Source organism: Aquarana catesbeiana, unplaced genomic scaffold (assembly GCF_042186555.1).
Source record: "Aquarana catesbeiana isolate 2022-GZ unplaced genomic scaffold, ASM4218655v1 unanchor232, whole genome shotgun sequence".
Lineage (NCBI taxonomy): Eukaryota > Metazoa > Chordata > Amphibia > Anura > Ranidae > Aquarana > Aquarana catesbeiana.
Window position 1 is genome coordinate 1,106,633 of NW_027362660.1, and position 14,178 is coordinate 1,120,810.

The 14,178-nt window shown below is 47.3% G+C and overlaps 1 protein-coding gene across 1 annotated transcript in view; it reads right to left on the reverse strand.

The window, feature by feature from the left end:
* LOC141121791 (uncharacterized) overlaps positions 1–14,178 on the reverse strand; it is a 428,955-nt gene that overhangs the window by 349,325 nt on the left and 65,452 nt on the right. The gene's annotated exons all lie outside the window — the stretch shown is intronic.

The following is a 14,178-nucleotide window of genomic DNA, read 5'->3' on the forward strand; positions in this document are numbered from 1 at the left end:
TTGCCTTTAAATATGGTATATGCTCCTCAGGATGACGGTTGCCCACCCCCCTGATGTTACGGGAGTGGTATCCTACTGTACCCAGCCTTCCCAGACTGGACCTCCTCATAATCCTCGTGGATATGTCCCCCACATTGCTTTAATGCTGGAAGCTGTTTTTTTTTCCCCTTTTTATGTTCGAGAGCCAAGCCGAAATTCACACTACCCCCGTACCAGTTGGTGGCATGGCCACGGAACATTTCCCACTTTGTTTGAGAGAGGGTTTTTTCTGTTTAGGGATCCAAGGCTTGGTATGTTTGGGATGGCGAGCGGGGAGGGTGGCATGGGGTTGTTTTTCATGGACTTCGTACCTTTTTTCTTTTTGTGGTTGTTGTTGTTGTTTTTGAATGGTGTTTTTTTCTTGTACTTTGGTTTTTCGTGTATACCTGTGCTTCCTTCAACAACTTGAATAGTGCCTTACACTTGTTATTATATGCCTATGCTCTTATATATCCTGTGTGGCATGATATCCAATGTTATATCTCTGCTATCTGCCCCCAGGATGTCAATTATATACTGTTTGACTTACTATGGCACGACCACTAAAGATAATTTCCTGGAATACTAGAGGGTTGAACTTACCATAGAAGTGATCCCTGGTATTCTCTGTCCTGAAAAAATATCACCTCCAAATTATTTGTCTCCAGGAAACACATCTTGTTGATTCTAAAGTGAGGACCCTCAAGCGGCCATGGTTAGCTCAATCCTATCATGCTACTCATACAGCCTACTCTAGAGGGGTCTCTGTTTTGTTGGCCAAATCTCTCCCTGTGGAGATATTGAAAATTAAAACAGACCCGGATGGCAGGTATTTTGTGCTTATAATACAAATTGCCTGTGTGACACTCACCCTGATGAATGTTTATGTACCCCCTCCATTTTCCGCAGATGTGCTAGTAAAACTGTCACTTATGCTTTTATCTAAGCTCCCAGGCCCACTGCTGTATGTGGAAGATTTTTAATGCTGTAATGAACCCGACTTTGGACCGCTTGGGGGGCGGGGGTAGATCCTTCACTTCCTTTACTGACTGGGCCCAGGTCCACGGACTCACTGAGATATGGCGATGGAAACACCCAGATATGTGTCAATACTTTTGCCATTCGGATTCTTTCCACACCATGTCTCTCATAGACCTGGCATTTGGTACACGAGACATTCTCCCAGTGGTTTCTGAAGTATCTTACCTACCCAGGGGTGTATCAGATCACGCCCCCTTGTTTGTGTATCTCCTTCTTCCAGGTTCTGGCCCGAGTATGTGGCGCCTGAACTCTCACTGGTTGGAGGATGAGATAGTACAGGGGGAATGTAGGAAGGGTATTGAATACTGGAATAAGAAGTCGGGTACAGTGGACCCACTTACGGAATAGGAGGCGTTTAAGACCACGTTGTGGGGTACTTTTATGTCCATTACTGTTATTTTACGTAAAAATACCCAACAACATACTGGGAATTGGAGATAGCCATGACCTCTGCTGAATCTGCCTATGCTTCTGACCCTACTCCAGCTAACAGGGACACCTGGTTGCAGTGCCGTAGGGGATATGAGCTCCACCTGCTGGACATTATGGAAAAACGCATGCTACATATAACCCAAAAATCATTTAAGCATGGTAACAAGGCTTGATGCCTCTAAGCTTACTTGACTAGACCTGAACACTCCCCTATTTCTCCCTCGGATCTTGACTACACCGGGCCAGGTTAGTGACGCTCCTAGGGATATCATGGAGACATTTCTGGACTTTTACAAGGGCCTATACTCCTCCAGAGCAGATTACACTGACTCCCAACTAAATGACTACCTGGCCCAGATATCTCTTCCCCCTCCCTTTCGGTTGAAAGGCATGGGGAACTGGAGGTGCCTCTCTCTGTTGAAGAAATCGTGGTGGCCATTTCACAGCTGCCAGCACATAAGACACCGGGCTTAAACGGCTTCCCTGCTGAGTGGTATACCCAGTTTCAATACATAACATGCCCATTTATTTTGCATACATATAACAAAGCCTTAGACACTGGAATTCTCCCTCCCTCTATGCCAGAAGCTTAGATTATCCTACTACTGAAGCCACGTAGGGATCCTCCTTAAATGTGACTTATACTGCCCGATCTCTCTTATTAATGTGGATGTTAAAATCCTTGCCAAAGTCTTGGCCAACTGTCTGAGTGCTGTGGTTGCGAAACTGGCCAGGAGCGATCAAGGGGGCTTCATACCTGGTAGATCTATGAGGATGAATATCCGTAGACTGTTCCACAATCTTCAATATCACCCTGAACGGCACTCCTACCCAGGCCATTGTATCTTTGGATACATGCAAGGCCTTTGACAGCCTTATCTTTTTCAAGTATTACAGTGGTATGGCTTTGGCCCCCGCATTATAGCTTGGAGAAGACTACTCTATACCTCCCACTGGCCCGTATATGCGTTAATTCCCATATTACAGATACTTTTCCCATTACTAGGGGCACTAGGCAGGGGTGTCCATTGTCACCCCTCCTATTTGCCCTGCCTGGCTATGGAGCCTCTAGCTGTGTGCATTCGCAACTCCCGGCTGATTAAGGGCCTCCCTATTGCCTCGCTATATGCGGATGACACCTTGGTCTACCTGTCTGACACCCAGGACTCACTAAAAACGCTATCATCTGAGATTGACAATTTTGGTGACTACTCTGGGTTCCGGGTGAACTGGGACAAATCCAATCTTTTTCCTTTAGACCCTGATGCAACTCTGCAGATTCACCCAGACTCCAGACTACAGGTAGTGTCCTCTTTTAGATACCTGGGGGTTATAGTACAGTTACCCTTATCCTCCTATATTGAAAAGAACCTGTGTCCCCTATTGACCCAATTTCAACTACATACTAAGCAGTGGATGGACCTACCTCTAGACCTCATGGGAAAGGCCAATACCCCTAAAATGATCTATTTACCTAAGCTGTTATATATTCTAGCCAACTCCCCATGTAAAATCCCTAAGTCAATCTTCAGGCGGATAGATACAATCTGTATGGCGTTCTTGTGGAATAGTAGGCCCCCCAGGGTGGCTATGGAGACGTTGAGGTTGCCAATGCATCTGGCGGGCTTGGCATTCCCTAACTTCTATTTATAATATTTGGCCTCCCAATTGGTCCACATTCATGACTGGCTGCACCCAGTTGCGGCGAACGCCTGTACATCCACTGAAGGAGCTAACGCCTCCTCTCCAGAGACCCTCCACAACATTATATACAGAGGGCGAGTTCTGGCCTGCCCAGCAACATCTATGTTAAATACCTCCCTCTCCCTGTTTAAAATAATTGTCTCGGTCGGTCTCCCCAAACAACCCTCTGCGGTTCAATCCAAACTTGAAAGAACTGTGCTCTATACCTGACCAACAGCGTTGGTACTCTAAGGGAGTTAAATACTTGTGTCATCTTCATGACACACTGGGATTTAAATCCTTTCAACAGATGTGCATTGATTTTGACCTACCACGCTCATATATGTTCTTTTATTACCAACTCCGTCGCGCTATTCGCGCTCGGTTTAGCTCTTTAGAAAACCCTGTCCACATACCTCAGTTAGAGAAAATACTAAGACACCCTAACCCTACTAAACTTATCTCCACATACTATGCTGCCCTTATGACTGACTGTAACCTTAGATTCCGAGTGGCCCAGACGAAATGGGCCTCTATGGACATTACATTTTCAGATGATGACTGGTCAGAATTCAGTAACACATACAAAACCTCCGTAATATCTTCCAGGGATCGTATTATAAACATAAAAATCTTACACCTACCCCACCTTACTCCTGCTAGGTTACACAAAATGGGATTGGCAGACTGTTTTCGAGAATGTGGTCAAGTGGCAGATTTTTTACACTGGGTGGAGATAGGGTCTTTCATATCATCGGCAGTAGGTCTCCCAAACATTCTCCACCCCAAGAACTGCCTCCTAGGCGTTTTTGGTGCTCTCCACATTTCATCCCATGCTAGGAGACTTCTTTTCATCCTACACTTCTACGCGAAGAAAGTCATTTTATTGTCCTGGAAAGGATCACAGATACGCTTTACCTCTATACAGACTCACGTTTGAGGTTCGGAAAAGAACCAAAACCTTTCACAAAATATGGGGCAGATGGCTGGCTAGCCCTCTAACCCTTACTCCAGGATAGATACACTGCTGTATACTGTTCCTGATCGTGCTGTGCACCTCACCATGTTAACCCCCCTGGCTGCCTCATGAATGGAGAATTGCATGTTGGTCATTTCCTGTAACCTTGCTGTTAACAATCTCACAAGAGACATGTAAATTGAAATCTGTTTATTGAATGTTTAAGTGTATTACTGCAGATGCACTACTATGAATAACCAAAGTTTTTTTTTCTTTTGTATGCTGGTTTATAAAACTTAATAAAAATATCTTTAAAAAAAAAAGCTTTCATGAGAACTTAGAGGTCTGTTTTTTGTAAAAAAAATTAGTTGAATAAATATGACGCACATTTTCCAATCTATGACCAATATTGCCTGTATTCTGTTTCATGTAGTGATTTCTTATGATCATGTACTGGCAATGGTGTGGCACTGCGGTAGTAATACCACATTATGGACACTAGATGGAGCTACACTCTGCGCCTCCGGAGAACTACATGGTGAAAGTTGTTCTCAGGGAGGAATAGGAGACTTTTTGCATCAACTGGGAGGTGTCAGGATTCTTTCTCCTCCCCCCACCTCTAAACTCTGGGCTGTGTGCGTTCCTGTGCAGAATGGCGGGGAACGTCAGGACTGAGGTGGTGCCTGCGCCTGTGTCTATGTCAGGTGGCACAGCCATGCATCCAGAGTATTCATGGAGAATCTCTGAATGCTTTAAGCAGCTGGCAGTTTTTCTTTCTTCCCTACAGACTCGCACACCAGATATGCATGGTTGCAACCTGGATGACATCCACTGGTAGACAAAATGACTGGTCACAAACTATACCTGGTGGTAACACATGCATAGTCCTTCCTGATGCCCGTGGGCAGTGGGCACTGACATGCTGGGTGGGTGATCACCTGCATTTGCTTTGTTGAAGGACAGCATAGATTCTGGGATTGTGCTGGTTGGACCATTTACGTAGCAAATGTAGGCATTTCCCTTCTCCTCCCCCTCCTATGAAAGGGGACCTGATGGAGGAAGCAACAGAGGCCAATGTTTGGTTGGGTTCTCCATTTCCAGTATACTGGTTGGAATACCAGGGCCTGTCTTTGAAGACTGCTCAGGTGAGAGTGGTCCTTCCTCGGGATATTGCCTTGCTATACATGCTCTGTAAAGGATGGGAACCTCTGCGGTGCAATCTGCCTCGCTGCTAGAGGCCATGCCACCTATAACGGGTATATTTGTTAGACACTGTCTTCACATTACTCCACTCTACACTGATGTCTTCATACCCCAATGTGTTAAAGACCCACTTGTTACCTGTATATGTGCCGGCTATTTACCATATACCTCTATAGTAACTTCTGACCAGGCAAGAACAAGGTTCCAAACGCTTTACTTAATACAGGTGCAAAGGTAGACATGCGTACAGGTGTATATTCATTATTGAGTTACATAGAACTCTGTACTAGTTTTTATGTTGTTAACTATGGTAGTGTAAGGGTAATAACCTCTGTGTGTATTATATATACACTATATTGCCAAGAGTATTGGGACGCCTGCCTTTACACGCACATGAACTTTAATGGCATCCCAGTCTTAGCCTCAATATTAAGTTGGCCCACCCTTTACAGCTATAACATTCAACTCTAGTGGGAAGGCTGTCCACAAGGTTTAGGAGTGTGTCTATGGGAATGTTTGATCATTCTTCCAGAAGCGCATTTGTGAGGTCAGGCACTGATGTTGGACGAGAAGGCCTGGCTCGCAGTCTCCGCTCTATTTCACCCCAAAGGTGTTCTATCGGGTTGAGGTCAGGACTCTGTGCAGGCCAGTCAAGTTCCTTCACTCCAAACTTGCTCATCCATGTCTTTTATGGACTTTGCTTTGTGCACTGGTGCACTTTAATCACTTCAGCCCCTAATGGGCCATTTTGTTTGATACGGCTCTGCGTTATTTTAACTGACAATTGCGTGGTCATTCGACATTGTATCCAAATAAAATTGATGTATTTTTTTTTTCCTACAAAAAGAGCTTTCTTTTGGTGGGTATTTGATCACTGCTGTATTTATTTATTTATTTTTTGCGCTATAAACAATAAAACACAGACAATTTTGAAAAAAAAAAACAACATTTTTTACTTTCTGCTATGAAACATATCCTATAAAAAAAAATGAAAAAATCTTATTAGGTCATCATTTTAGGTTAATATGTATTTTGCTACATATTTCTGGTAAAAAAAAAAATCACAATAAGTGTATATCGGTTGGTTTACGCAAAAGTTATAGTGTCTCCAAACTATGGGATATTTTTATGGATTTTTTTAATTGATTTTTTTTACCAGTAATGGTAGAGATCAGTGATTTTTTAATGGGACTGCAACGTTGAAGCGGACAAATCGGACACCTGACACTTTTCACACTTTTTTGGGGACCAATGACACTAATAAAGTGATCAATGCTAAAAATATGCACTGTTACTGTACTTATGACACTGGCTGGGAAGTGGCTAACCTCTGGCGATCAAAGGGTTAACTGTGTGCCTAGCTGGTGCTTGCTAACTGTGTGGGGGATGGTCTGACTGGGTGAAGACAGAGTTTAGTGTTCCCGCAGGAACACAAGATCTCCATCTTCTCCCCAGTCAGAGTGGCAATCTGCCTTGTTTATTGGGATGAGCCGAACACCCCCGGTTCGATTTGCACCAGAACATGCGAACAGGCAAAACATTTGTGTGAACCCTATTAAATTCTATGTGACATGAACATGAAAAATCAAAAGTGCTTATTTTCAAGGCTTATATGCAAGTTATTGCCACAAAAAGTGTTTGGGGACCCGGGTCCTGCCCCAGGGGACATGTATCAATGCAAAGAAAAAACGTTTTAAAAATAGCCGTTTTTTCAGGAGCAGTGATTTTAATAATGCTTAAAGTGAAACAATAAAAATAAAATCTTTCTTTAAATATCATGCTTGGAGGGTCCCCTTAGTCTGCCTGTAAAGTGGCACATCTTTCCCATGTTTATAACAGTACCACAGCAAAATTACATTTCTACCTGTCAGGCTACTTGCTCGCATAGGGGTCTGGTATTGATGTTGGGGGACCCCCACGCCAATTTAAAAAAAAAAAATTGGCGTGGAGTGGGGGGACCCTACGTTGTTTTTTTTCTTAATTCTGTCATAGGGTTCCCCTTAACCACGTCAATACACTGTATTAAATACTCTGTACTGCACCATATACTCTGAACTACATTATATATACTATATGGACTGCACTATATACTCTGCAGAAAATTGGGCCTTAGGTGTTGGTGTTGCCACAACACTGTAAGCCTCCACAGTTACTCTTGTTGGGTGCAGGAATGAGCCCTGCTGTTAAAGCAGAACTCCAATTTTTTTTTCCGTGTCCTTCTTGCTGATCTCCTACCTTCACTAAGTTTGCCAGCAATGTTCTTCTGAGCTCTGTAGTTCCTCTGTAATAGGCTGCTGAACTTGCTGAAAAACCGTTATTGCCTGCTGACATCCTGTTTGTAAGACCTCTACTGCTATCCTTCTCCTAAACTCAGCCAGTGGTCTGACACGCCCTCTTGTAGTCCTGTGAAAGAGCAGGGAGGAAGCAGACATGTTTTTGTGGGCGGAAGGGGTCTCTCAGCCCCCGGTCTGTTTCGCCCATGGAGGAGGTGTCTTCCTCTCTCCTCCTCCTCCCTGCCAGCAATCCGCCCCTCCACTATCCCCACTGCACTGACATTTAGCTCTGGTGGTCCGACATTCGGCATTGGTGGTCCCTGACATTCGGCTCTGGTGGTGCCTGGCATTTGGCAATGGTGGTCCCTGACATTCGGCTCTGGTGGTCCCTGACATTCGGCACTTGTGATGGTCCCTGACATTCAGAACTGGCGGACACTGACACGTTGCACTGGTTTTCATTTATATTAAAATGCTTTGCATTCATAATGCTGCAACCTATCATACTGTGTGTTATGTATGGCTTGCTGGCTGCAGAATGAGGGGTGTGATTTATGTTGAAGTGGGCGTGTTCACATTTACATGTACAAGCCTAGTGTACCTCCCACATTCACTCCCATCCCAAGGATTCATGGGAAATGTAGTCTGATTACAGTTCACAAAGAGAGAAAAGGATATGATGCAATCACTGTTCTAATGCCGCGTACACACGGTCGGACTTTCTATCCTACTTGGTCCGGCACACTTTCCGACGGACTTTGTCCGCCAGGTGCGCCGGACTTTAAAACGGACGGACTTGCCCACACACACCCGGACTTTCCGGCGGGCTAAGTCCGCCCGTCTTTCCGACGGACTTTCGCCGGAGTTCCGGCAGACTTTCAGAATGAACGGACTTGCCCACACACGGACAAGTCCGTTCATTTTGAACGTGACTCAGGTGCGACGGGACTAGAAAAGGATGTCAATCTTGCCGCTTTTATCGGCGAGATTGACACCTTGCGAGCCCCGTCGCGGGGCATACCAGGCCCTTAGGTCTGGTATGGATTATAAAGGGAACCCCCTACGCCGAAAAAACGGCGTGGGGTCCCCCCTAAAATCCATACCAGACCCCGATCCGAGCACGCAGCCTGGCCGGTCAGGAAAGGGGGTGGGGACGAGCGAGCGCCTCCCCCCCTCCTGAACCGTACCAGGCCGCATGCCCTCAACATGGGGGGTGGGTGCTTTGGGGGAGGGGGGCGCCCTGCGGGGCCCCCCCCCCCCCAAAGCACCTTGTCCCCATGTTGATGAGGACAAGGGCCTCTTCCCGACAACCCTGGCCGTTGGTTGTCGGGGTCTGCGGGCGGGGGCTTATCGGAATCTGGGAGCCCCCTTTAATAAGGGGGCCCCCAGATCCCGGCCCCCCACCCTATGTGAATGAGTATGGGGTACATGGTACCCCTACCCATTCACCTAGGGAAAAAGTGTAAGTAATAAAACACACTACACAGGTTTTTAAAATATTTTATTAAACAGCTCGGGGGGGGGGATCTTCCTCCGGCTTCGGGGGTCTTCTTCCGGCTTCGGGGGTCACTCCGCTTCATCTTCTCCCGGCGTCCGGTTGGTTCTTCTCCGCTCTCTTCTCCCGGTGTTCCTGTTCTTCGGCCGGCTCCTCTGCTGTCTTCAAGTAGCTCTCTTGCCAACAGAGGTCCGGACTTCTGGGCTTCTGGGCTTCTGGGCTTCTCTTCCCCAGATGTTGACACGACGCTCTCTCCTGCTGGACTGCTCTCCGAGGGCTGCGTTGTGACTTATATAGGCGGAGACCCCGCCCCCTTTTGATGTCACAGTCCCTGGGCATGCTGGGACTGTGACGTTTTAGGGGGCGTGGTCAACATCACCCAGTGACCACGCCCCCTAAAACGTCACAGTCCCAGCATGCCCAGGGACTGTGACATCAAAAGGGGGCGGGGTCTCCGCCTATATAAGTCACAACGCAGCCCTCGGAGAGCAGTCCAGCAGGAGAGAGCGTCGTGTCAACATCTGGGGAAGAGAAGCCCAGAAGCCCAGAAGTCCGGACCTCTGCTGGCAAGAGAGCTACTTGAAGACAGCAGAGGAGCCGGCCGAAGAACAGGAACACCGGGAGAAGAGAGCGGAGAAGAACCAACCGGACGCTGGGAGAAGATGAAGCGGAGGGACCCCCGAAGCCGGAAGAAGACCCCCGAAGCCGGAGGAAGATCCCCCCCCCGAGCTGTTTAATAAAATATTTTAAAAACCTGTGTAGTGTGTTTTATTACTTACACTTTTTCCCTAGGTGAATGGGTAGGGGTACCATGTACCCCATACTCATTCACATAGGGTGGGGGGCCGGGATCTGGGGGCCCCCTTATTAAAGGGGGCTCCCAGATTCCGATAAGCCCCCGCCCGCAGACCCCGACAACCAACGGCCAGGGTTGTCGGGAAGAGGCCCTTGTCCTCATCAACATGGGGACAAGGTGCTTTGGGGTGGGGGGGCCCCGCAGGGCGCCCCCCTCCCCCAAAGCACCCACCCCCCATGTTGAGGGCATGCGGCCTGGTACGGTTCAGGAGGGGGGGGGGCGCTCGCTCGTCCCCACCCCCTTTCCTGACCGGCCAGGCTGCGTGCTCGGATCGGGGTCTGGTATGGATTTTAGGGGGGACCCCACGCCGTTTTTTCGGCGTAGGGGGTTCCCTTTATAATCCATACCAGACCTAAGGGCCTGGCATGCACCGCGCTCACCGCAATAGGAAAATTTGTTTTTCCTATTGCAGAGAGCGCGAGATGCAATACCCTGCCCTCGCGTCGTATCTGGTCCGTCGGACCAGCCTACACACGAGCGGGCTTTCCGTCGGACCAGCACACACACGAGCGGACTTTCCGCCCGAAACTGAGTCCTACGGAAAGATTTAAAACTTGTTTCAAATCTAGGTCCGGCGGGCTTTTGGGAAGAAGTCCGCCGGAAAAGTCCGCCGCCGCCCACACACGGGCGGATTGTCCGGCACACTCTGGTCCGCCGGACCAAGTATGCCGGAAAGTCCGACCGTGTGTACGCGGCATAACACATCCTACCTGCCAGAAAAGATGATGCATTTTTTGAATCACAAAACTGAATTCCTGAAAATTAAATCAGTCATCTCTTAAACGGTAACAAAATTCACAAATGTAATAACTGTTTAGTGGTTTTTTTTTTTGGGGGGGGGGGGGGAGGTACTAATGGGGGATTTTTTGAAAATCCCAGAGTTCTGCTTTAAATATTATTTCAAAACTTGTAATTACATGCCCCTGTTAAACAGGGACAGAAAAATAGGCCTTGGGTGTTGGTGGTGCCCTAAACCAAAAATATTGTTGGATGCTAGAATCATCAAGATTCAGGAGGAATACGTTGGTAGGGTTTTACCCTCACTTCCTGTTTGGCTATGTGACAGGAAGTGAATACATTTGAAGGAGAAAGTGGCAAAATTTGGGAGGTGTCTTCACCCTATCAGGGGTGCAGACATCCCCAAAAACTGACAAGACTTCTAATCCCTCTGCACTCTATCCCCAAGAAAAAATAGGAAAGGATTTCATTTAGCTGAACTTTGCAAAGACACCTTCCTAAGTACAACTGTGATGCATGTCAATGGCCCATTTAGACCTTGTTTAATAGAAAACACCAGTTGCCTTTCGCTAGAAATATTTGTTAGTCCAGTCCTGGAAATCTGCATCTGCTTTCTATTAATTTCCATAAAAATTGGGTTCCTGCAGCTAGATGTGCAACCGCTGTGTATGTGAGATGCGCAACTGCTGTGTGCGCGGAGGTATGTACCTGCGGCGCATATCTGGTTCCTGGAAGCGGTGACCAGCATACAGGAACGACATCACACCCCTCCAGGAAGTTGCTTGTACTGCTGCTAATTTCTTCCCACCACCATGCCCTGCTCACTGTTCTCTGAGGAAGAGATGATCCTTATTTGCAAATTAAGATAATTCATTAATTATTATTACATGAGGTGGTGTTTGTGTGGGTCTCATGTGTAGGTCTAACACACACACACACACACACACACACACACACACACACACACATACCTAGGGTTGCCACCTGTCAGGGATTCACCCGGATAGTTCAGGTTTGGAATCATGCGTCTGTGTTTCAGACAGCCTGAAAACCGGACACATTATTCAGACCAGACTATGCAGGGTTGCTGGCTGCAGTTATGTAAGCCGAGAGCCTCTGTTACACTCTCTTTGACACTGCCCAAAGCCAGCACTAACAATCCCCCCTCCCCCCACACACACACAGATGAGAGAAGGCTCAATCTACTCCTCTTCCTCCCGCCCCTACCCCTCTTTGTCTGGCACCACTACAAGCCCCAGGGCTGTGCCTCAAAAAAGAAAAGTGGGGGCCGGAAATTTGAAGTCCAGATGCTTCAGATAAATCTGGACGAGAGGTACTGACTGCCAAGGGGTGAGTGAGCTCACCATCCATCCCTGTCTGTGACTGAAGTCTCCCCCCTTCTCTCTCCTGCCTCTAAGTGAGTACACTAAGGTAAATCAGGGTTCTCAGAGCACCCCTTACATCACAGTTCCCCTTTATACCAGAGGCCACAGTGTTCCCCCTTACATCAGAGTCCTCTCCGTACATCAGAGTTCTCAGTGTTCCCCCTTAAATCAGGGTTCCCAGAGCATCCTTTATGTTAGAGTCCCCAGAGTTCTCCCTTACATCAAAGTCGGCAGAGTCCCCTCTTACAGTGTAAGGGAACTCTGGGGATTCAGATGTAAAAGGAGAAGTCTGTGTACTCTGATGTAAAAGGTGAGTTCAGATGTAAGAGGGGAACCCTGCGGACTCTGATGTAAAAAGTGGACTCTTGTGATTATTATTATTATTATACAGGATTTATATAGCGCCGACAGTTTGCGCAGCGCTTTACAACATTAGGGCAGACAATACAAGTACAATACAATTCAATACAGGAGGAATCAGAGGGCCCTGCTCGTTAGAGCTTACAATCTAGGAGGGAGGGTCAAGTTATACAAAGGGTAATAGCTGTGGGGGATGAGCTAACGGAGAAAATAGTGCAGTTGTTAGATGGAGGCAGGATAGGCTTCTCTGAAGAGGAAAGTTTTCAGGGATCGCCTAAAAGTGGATAAAGTTGGAGACAGTCTGACAGATTGGGGTAGGGAATTCCAGAGGATGGGCGAGGCTCGGGAGAAGTCCTGGAGGCGGATATGGGAGGAGGTGATGAGGGAGCTAGAGAGCAGGAGGTCTTGGGAGGAACGATTAGGTTGGTATTTTGAGACTAGGCTAGTGATGTAGCTGGGGGCAGAGTTGTGGATGGCTTTGTAACTTATTGTTAGTATTTTGAATTTAATTCGTTGGGTGAGTGGTAGCCAGTGGAGGGATTGGCAGAGAGGGGTAGCAGACACTGAGTGGTTTGTAAGGTGGAGGAGTCTGGCAGCAGCATTCATGATGGACTGAAGGGGGGAGGAGTCTATTTAAAGGTAAGCCAATGAGGAGGGAGTTGCAGTAGTCAAGGTGAGAGATAACCAGGGAGTGAATCAGGAGCTTTGTGGTTTCATTGGTTAGAAAGGGACGTAGTTTAGAGATGTTGCGGAGGTTGAGGCGGCAAGCTTTGGAAAGTGATTGGATGTGGGGCCGAAAGGAGAGTTCAGAGTCCAGGATAACACCTAGTACCCTGACATGTGGGGACGGGTGGATGGTTGTGCCATTGCTCTTGACAGAGAAGTCAAGGGAAGAGGCACGTGAGGGAGGAAATATTATAAGCTCGGTTTTGGACAAGTTGAGTTTGAGGAAGTGGTGTGACATCCATACAGATATGTCGGTTAGTAAGTTATTGATGCGTGAGGAGACTGATGGAGTGAGTTGAGGGGTGGAGAGATAGATTTGTGTGTCGTCAGCATAGAAATGATATTGAAAGCCATGAGAGGCTATCAGCTGACCCAGGGAAGAGGTGTAGATTGAAAAGAAAAGAGGTCCAAGAACAGAACCTTGGGGGACCCCAACAGAGAAGGGAAGAGGAGAGGAGGAAGTAGAATTGTAAGTGACACTGAAGGTGCATTGGGATAGGTAGGATGAGAGCCACTGAAGAGCGCAGTCACAGAGACCAAGGGAGTAACGTTTTTTGAGGAGGAGGGGGTGGTCAACCGTGTCAAAGGCAGTTGAAAGGTCCAGAAGTAGGAGTACAGAATAGTGTCCATTGGTTTTTGCAGTTAGTAGGTCATTTGTGAGTTTTAAAAGAGCAGTTTCTGTGGAGTGTTGAGGGCGAAATCCAGATTGAAGGGGATCAAGAAGGTTGTTTTTAATGAGGTGGTCACTCAGTTGGTTGTAAACCAGGCGCTCAAGTAGTTTGGAGGAAAAGGGGAGCAAGGAGATAGGGCGTAGGTTGTTTAGATTGGTAGGGTCCAAGGACAGCTTTTTAAGTATGGGGGTGACCAGTGCATGTTTTAGAGCATTGGGGAAGATGCCAGAGGTGAGGGAGAGATTGAAGATGTGGGTTAGAGATTGTAGGATGGGGTTTAGAGGGCGACCGTAGCATTTGAGAGGGAATGGGGTCCAGGGGACAGGTGGTTAGGTGGGC